The following is an 8,760-nucleotide window of genomic DNA, read 5'->3' on the forward strand; positions in this document are numbered from 1 at the left end:
AGAGACCGGCATTCACATTCCTAATTTCTGCGTGGCTCATCGAGCGTGCGAGAAGTGCATTCAAGAACCTATCTTCAGTCATTGCCCTCACTGCAGCAAGATTCCTGGAGGACGTGAAAAAATCTTTCGAGGACCAAATACGTTAGCCGATTTTGCCCAATGGGTCTTAGACCCCATCGACAAGACATGGAGCAAAGAGGACATCGAACGTTACGGAGATTGTCATCGTCATGCCACGGTGATGGCTCACAATTTCTCCGGATACGATGGACAGTTTCTTCTCAGATACTATACGGAACAAGGCACCGAACGTCCTAAAGTCACTTTGAACGGAGCCAAAATCATTTTCATGCAAGTGGGACAAGTACAGTTTAAAGATTCGATGAGTTACTTGGCCATGCCTTTGAGTCGAATGCCTAAAACGTTTGGAATGACAGAAATGGCTAAAGGGTACTTTCCACACTTTTTCAATACGGAAGCCAATCAACATGCCGTTCTACCCCATTTGCCTGAGGCTCACTATTACGACCCCGACAACATGCGTACCGAACAACGAGAAGCTTTCTACGCTTGGTACCAGGCTCATGCCTCTGACCCCTTCGACTTTCAGGAAGAAATGTTAAAGTATTGTCGTTCCGACGTGGACATTTTACGACGTTGCTGTGGAAAATTTCGAGAACTGTTCATGGAACACGGAGGGGTCGATCCTTTGAAAGAAGCTTGCACCATTGCCAAAGCGTGTTCCTTAGTGTACCGCCAACGATTCATGCCTGAAAACACCGTGGCTGTCATCAGTCCTCAAACGACCCACTATGTCAAGCGTCAATACTCGGTCAAAGCCCTACGTTGGTTACATTACTTGTGCGACAAGGAAGACAAATGGATTCAGCATGCCCGCAACGGAGGAGGCGAAAAGACCATCGGAACGTATTCGGTAGATGGCTGAGACTTAGAAAACCCCAAGATCGTGTACGAGTTTAACGGTTGCTTATTTCACGGATGTCCCATCTGTTACCCTGACCGTGACACTAAAAATCAGTTTTTGCAACGAACCATGGAAGACTTGTACCAGGACACTTGTCAGCGACGCCTAAAGTTAGAACAGCAAGGATACCAAGTGGTGGAAATGTGGGAACACGAGTACGATCACCGTTTGAAAACCGATCCCGAGTTTAAAAGTCCTCGTGGAAAGTTACCAGTTCATGGACCCGCTGAACCCGAGGGATAGTTTGTACGGAGGAAGGACCAATGCCACCTGTTTGCTGTACCAAGCCGACGAAGAGAAAGGAGAAGAAATCAAATACTTGGACGTGTGTTCGCTGTATCCCTACGTGTGCAAATATTGTCGCTTTCCTGTAGGGCACCCGCAATTGTTAACGGAACACATCGACCTGAAAAACATTCGACAATACGAAGGCTTGATCAAGTGTAAAGTTTTGCCTCCCACGAACCTATACCATCCCGTCTTACCTCACCATTGTCAAGGCAAACTGATGTTTCCCTTGTGCCGTACTTGTGCCGAAACGTGCAACCAGGACCAACCTTGCCATCACAATCAGGAAGAACGTGCCTTGACGGGAACCTTGGTCAGCGTGGAATTGTTCAAAGCTCTGGACATGGGATACCAACTGTTAGAAGTGTACGAAATTTGCCACTTTCCCAAGACACAACAGTACCACAAGGGTGACCCTACTCAGAAAGGCATTTTCGCCGACTGCGTGGATGCCTTTTTGAAACTGAAACAAGAAGCCAGCGGCTATCCTTCCTGGTGTCACACTCCCGAAGACCAAATACAATTCAAAGAGAAATACTACGCACAAGAAGGCATCTCTTTAGACCACATCGAGAAAAACGAAGGCAGGCGATCGTTTGCCAAAGTGATGTTAAATTGCTTGTGGGGTAAAATGGCACAACGACCGTGTTTACCCAAGACGGAATATTTGACAGAACCTTCCCGCTACTTCCAGATGATTCACGACAAAACCAAATACATGAAACACGTGGACGTCGTTCGAGAGGATTTGATCTTGGTCAATTACGAAGAAGATCTGGACTTTGTACAAGACGACCCTTTTGGAAATGTCATCATTGCGGCTTACGTGACAGCTCATGCTCGCTTAAAATTGTACGAAGCTTTAGAACTGTTAGGGGAACGCGTCCTGTACTTTGACACGGACAGTTGCATTTACATCCATCACCCGATTCAACATCACCCTGACATCGAAGGAGACCGTTTAGGAGCCTGGACAGACGAGCATCCCGACGACAAGATTCTAAGTTTCGTCAGTGGTAGTCCCAAAAATTACGGCTACGAATACCGGGACAAACAAGGAGAAGTGCACACGACGTGCAAAGTGAAAGGACTGACTCTGAATCATCGTACCAGTCGAGTGGTCAACTTTGGGGTATTGAAAGAAGCCTTGCAATCGGGAGAGGATGGAAACTTTAAAGTGACCACTTATCAACCGAACAAGATTGTACGTTTACCCACTCACCACATCGTCAGTCGGCCCCTGGAAAAAATCTATCAAATCGTGTACCAGAAGCGAGTGAGACTTCCCAATCACTTTACGTTGCCGTACGGTCACATCGATATTGGTCAGCATATACAAAGGGACAACGTCCAAGACCAATAGTTCATTGTTCATTGAAGTAACTTACCATGTCGTTGACGAAGAAGAAACCAGATTGGTTAGGAGTCAAATGTTGGACATCACCGAGACCAGGGTTTTGAGGCTTGGACACAAGAGGTGGCCCAGTATGCACGAGAGTTATTCAAGGAAAAAAGTTACTTTTCAACCTGTGTTAGTGACGGTGCCAGAAGAACCCGTCACCCAGGACAGGACTGTCGTGGACAGACCTGAAAGACCCTTTCGGGAGGACACTTGTGTGACCTTACCCCCTACTATAGAACTGGTTAGAACTTTACCCAAAACATGTGGTTGTTGTACAGACACTTGTTTTTTATTCCACGTTCATGTGCCTTTTATTCTTGTACTTAAGCCTTTGGCTTTTATGTATTTTTGTCTTTCGTATTCATGTTTGAAAAAAACATTCAATAAACGTGTTCTGAAAAAGTATATAAACTCTTGTCTTGTTTGTTTTTTCGTGTCACAAGTGACATTCCTGACACCATGGCTACCTCTACTGTCTCTGCTCCCTCTTCCTCTACTGTCAAAGTCATCGACGAACACTTAGATCGTGCCAGTTGGGAGGCTTTGTATCTTCGCCATCCCTTTAACATGCTCATTGCTGGACCTAGCGGTTCTGGCAAAACTGAATTCGTCAAACGTTTGATCGAACATAAACATCACTTGATCGATCGACCCCCTCAACGGATCGTGTGGTGTTACAAAGAGTGGCAATCGGCGTACAGCCTCCTGGGAGAAAGTCAAGGCGATTCCATCGTGTTTGTGGAAGGCATTCCTAAAGAAGACGACGGCATCGTCTCTGACTCCCGTCAAACCCATTTGGTCATTTTTGACGACATGTTAGGAGAAGACGAAGAAGAAATTAAACTGTGGTTCACGCGCAAAGGGCATCACCGTAATGCCAGTGTCGTTTACATCACCCAAAATTTGTTTCAACAAAGTAAAGCCCATCGCGCCATCAGTCTCAATGCGCATTACGTGGTCTTGTTTAAAAGCCCTCGAGATAAATCGCAAGTGCAAGTCTTAGCCAAACAGTTAGGAACGCCTTGGCTGACTCAGGCGTACGACGATGCCACTCAAACGCCACACGCCTATTTACTCGTCGATTTGAAACCTACGACTCCCGAGGATTTGCGATTTCGTACCCACTTGTTTCACCACTGGTGCCAAGACGGAGGGCCTGTCCTGTACACGTCTCCGTCCTCGACTTCATTTCACTCCCCATAAAAAAATCTATAAAAACCTCAGACCCTTTTTCGTCTGTCACACACAGTGTGAACATGACGTCCCTTCAGTCGCATCTTCCCGTCAAATTGATTCGTGCCTTGTATGGCATCAGTCGAGAAAAAAATCCACAAACACGAGCTCGTGTCTTAGAAGCTAGTCTCAAAGAAGTCTTACGATGGTTCACGGTGACGGCACGTCAATTACTCCAAGGAATCATTCAGATTCCTCATCAAACCAAACGCTTTTTTGATCGAAACAAAGTCGCTTTGGTCCAACTGGCCGATCCCCGCATCGACACTCAAACCAAAAAACAAATCATTTTGAAACCTGGAGGGAGCGGTACTCTAGGAGGGGTCATCATTCGCTCTCTCTTCAGATGGGATCCTAATGCCCCCAAAGTTATACCCAAGACAAAAGTCCAACGAAGCCCCAAGAAGAAAAAGACCAGGTCCCCAAGGAGAACTTCTCCAGTGGCAGGACCCTCCTCTGACCAGACACCACCACCACCCCGGAAAAAGAAAAGAAGCCCCCAGAAAAAGAAAAGTCCACAGAAAACTAGTCGCAAGAGAGGCACTTCGGCCAGGACGCAACCTTACACTCGCAAACCACGACCTGCCACGGCGGTGACTGCGTCTCCGGCAGCTTCACGTTTGTCCACTTCTCCGTTAATGACACCCAGAACTGAAGAGTACTTGGAGACGTTGATCACACCAAGAACTTCTCCGTTGATGACCCCCAAAAGAACTTCCCCAGTGGCAGGACCTTCCAATTTAGTGGCAGTGGCTGCTGCTCACAAAGTACCTTCTCCCAAAATCAAAATTCAAGAAAGATCGGGCATGTTACAAAGTTTACTGGATTTGTCCAAGCAAGAACTGGCTCGATTTAGTCCGTTACGTACCCCTGCACGACGTGTCATGCCTGTCCTCAAACTAATACGACGTAAAGACAATCAGTGGCGACGCGTTCCAGTATAAAAAAGGCCTGTGACCAAGTCGGGTATCAGTGTTTTTTGGTGCTCCTGAAGACTCAAAGATGTCACCCTCCAGAAAACCCCAAGGAAAGAAAAGGAAAGGACTGCCACCACGTTTAGCCAAACATGGGGACATGTTATCTGTCCTGTCCAAAGCTTTTCCACCCCTACGAAAAAAACTCATTCAAACAGCCTCCAAAGAGGTCATCTATACCGTGTGCGAATGTTGTTTGAACGTTTTGAAAGGCACGATCCCTTTGTCCAAACACCAGAAACAATGCTTAGGCAAACATCGTCACGTTCTTCGCCAAATGGTTCAAAAGAAAATTCCCATTCGTCAAAAAAAGAAGATGTTAGTACAACGTGGAGGTATTTTACCTCTCTTGTTAGGCCCCACACTGAAAGGAGTCTTGGGAACCATGTTGGGAGGACTGGTGGGAGCAAGATAAAAAGGCCTCGGAAGTTCCAAGATCTCAGAATCGACCCCTGACAACCCCATGGAAGGACGAAAACTAGCTTTAGTGCCTTACAAACGATGGATGGAATACCATCGGTGGCAAGAACAACACACCCCGCATTTACCTCCCAATCCCCATTTGAGCGAGATGTCCCAGTTACAACACGAATTGCAGTCCTTGATGGATCGCCAAGATTTGTCCGAAACAGAAAAATCGCAAAAGTACGGTCAACTCTTGCAACGACTGCAACTCTTTCACCAGAAAGCTTTAGACGAAACAGCTCTACCCACTCTGAAAGATTTTAAGACCTTGATGAAAAGTCCAGCACCATCACCAGTACCAGTACCAGTACCACCAGTACCCGTGACCAAGACAGAAAAAGGAGAAGAAGAGGAAGGGTTTCAAACTCCACCAGAAAAAGTGCGCAAGTTAACAACACCACCTACCTCCAGAATTGGATGGATTAAAAAGGTGATGGCCACCCCTTCTTCCTCACAAGAGAAAAAGAAAGTGAAGACAGAAGTGAAGACAGAAGTGAAACAAGAACCGATATCCCCCGCTCAGACATCCTTCTCCTCTTCGACACCTATTGCTGGCCGCACACGCAAAGCATTGCAATCCAAGAAAATACCCCAAGAGAAAAAGAGTAGCATCCTCCAAGAGTGGGTGTCTTATTACCACACCAACCAACACAAAAAAATGGAAAAAGTCTTAGCCAGCATTTACTACGATCCCTCCCATCCTGCAGGTTACGCAGAAGTTCAAAAATTGTATCGTGCTGCCAAAACTCGACTGAAAAGTCTCCGTTTACCTCAAGTGCATCGATGGTTACAAGAACAAGCTACCTACACTTTACACAAACCCATTCGACGCAAGTTTGCCAGAAGTCGCACCCGAGTGGAAGGCATCGATCATCAATGGCAAGCCGATTTAGCCGATGTCTCTCATTTGGCCAGCTACAATCGTCGCTACAAATATTTGTTTTGTGTCATCGACGTCTTTTCCAAATTTGCCTGGGTCGTGCCCTTGACTTCCAAATCGAGCAGCGAGTTAGTGCGAGCCCTGCAACGGGTGTTGAAACAAAGCGGTCGTCACCCTCTTCGATGGCAAACGGACAAAGGCACCGAATTTCTGAACCAAGCTTTCCAAAAAGAATTAAAGAAACGTGACATTCATTTTTTTACCACCGAGAATCCCGAAACCAAAGCCAGCATCGTGGAACGTTTTCAACGCACTTTGAAAGAACGCATGTGGAAATATTTTACGCATCACCACACTCTGAAGTACATCGACATCTTACCGCACCTGGTGCAAGCGTACAACCAATCTTACCATCGAAGCATCGGACGTGCCCCGCAAGACGTGACTCCCGACAACGAAGTGTTGGTGTTTGAGCGCCTGTTTGGTACGTCCTTGACGAGGGCTGTCCCCAAGAAAAGTGGAGAGTTGGCCGTAGGAGATTGGGTGCGCATTGGCAAAACCAAACGCACTTTCGACAAAGGTTACTTACCTAACTGGACGACCGAACTGTTTCGCGTCACTGGACGAGTGCATGGCCGTCATCCTGCCGTCTATAAATTGGAAGACATGAACGGGGAAGTGCTCAAAGGAACGTTTTATTTGCCCGAGTTACAACGTGTCACCAAAAAAGAAGACGACGTGTACGACATCGAAAGCATTCTCGAACGCAGAACCCGTAAAGTGGGCAAACGACGTGTCAAAGAAGTCAAAGTACGTTGGAAAGGATATCCACCCAGTTTTGATTCTTGGATCGACGCTTCGCAAGTCATCGACTATAAAAAGAAGTGACCATCATGCCCTTTCACACAGCAGACGCAGCTACGTCGACCACTCCTCTTTCACCTAGTTCTTCTGTGCAAGATTTACAAAAACAACCCTTGTGCGTGTGGTGTGGAGAACGTGTGCCTAAAACGCAAATCGTCTTTTTCTGCCACATCTTCGTGGTGTATTGTGTCATCGGGGCAGCCATCGCCAATTTGAGTTTGCAACAAGGAGACAAACAATTGTGGACCATTTTATTGAGCAGTTGCATCGGTTACCTGCTTCCTATTCCCTCCCTGAAATTCACCTCGAACGGGAACCCCGGGAACCTTGTGTCCAGTGCCAGTGCCAGTCACCACTTCAATCACAACCAGAACCCCATTTTGGGCGGAGACACGCCTCTGACGTCCAGTAACCCCTCGGACAGCCACAGAACTCTGGAATTATGAGTCACCAAAACCAATTTTACTTAACTTTACCCAGTGACAGTTCCATGGAGGTATTTCCCAAGAACACGTTGTGCTGTTACACGGCCAAATTACTTCAGGCCATCCAGTTAGATCACGAAGCCCATTGGGAAGTGGCTTTAGTAGAAATGATTCACCCGACCCAAGTCCTCAATGTCCTTCCCAATCAAAATTTTTTTTATGTGGAAGTTCATGACGAGCAAATGCAACAGTGGATGGATAGCAATGTCAAATATGACAAGAAAACCCGTACACAAAAGTACACCACCTATCACTTGTTCATTCCCCCAGGCTATTATTTTAGTGGTCAACATTTGGTCAGCACCATAACCTCCAGGTTTAATGTCGTGTTTCTGAAAGCTTTGGAGCATGTCAACAAAAATGTCACCATGGAGTACCACAAAACAGCTCGTCGCTTCTTGATGAAATTTGAACGGAGTAAAATCCTGTCCATTTTATTTTGTCCTGAATTCTATGACATGTTGGGCGGAGACATGGACATGAGAAAGACCATGATGAAGAAAAACGAATTACCCATCGTTTACGACAACGAGTCTTTTAGCAAGTTATTTCGTGCCCCGGTAGAACTGAACCAAGGACTGAATTTGATGTTCGTGTATTCCGATGTGGTGGAGTACAACGTGGTGGGACACACCTCCGTACCGTTACTGCGTGTCATTCCTTTCAAAGTGGATTCTGCCACGAACGCTGACGAGGAAGGTGGAAACACTTACCACGTCCACCGCGAATTTGTCCATCCTCACTATTTGCCGGTCAGTAAGTCGTATTTGGACACGGTCAACATTGCTATAAAAGGAGATCTGGGACAAAATATTCCATTCACCAAAGGAAAAGTCACGGTGAAACTCCATTTTCGAAAACGGTTCTCTCACGACTCTTAAGTCATGTATCCAGTGTACCGAGGGGTTGCTAGACAGCGAGGACACGGCTTAGGAGATATGTTAAAATCGGCCTTTCGTTCGGTGGCCCCGGTGTTGAAACCGATGGTGACACGCGGATTGCACGCCTTGAAAGATGCGGCACTGACGCAAGGCAAAGAATTTCTCCAAAATGTCATCATCGACAAACAAAACCCTAAAGAAGCCTTCATGAGGGCAGGCAAAAATGTCTTGCTGCAAACGGGCAAAGACATTTTAGGCCAACGAGAAACACCTATAAATGCCCTGCACGCTACCGAGTCAGGC

This window comes from Sinohyriopsis cumingii, chromosome 14 (genome assembly GCF_028554795.1).
Source record: "Sinohyriopsis cumingii isolate HCF-2022 chromosome 14, ASM2855479v2, whole genome shotgun sequence".
Classification (NCBI taxonomy): domain Eukaryota; kingdom Metazoa; phylum Mollusca; class Bivalvia; order Unionida; family Unionidae; genus Sinohyriopsis; species Sinohyriopsis cumingii.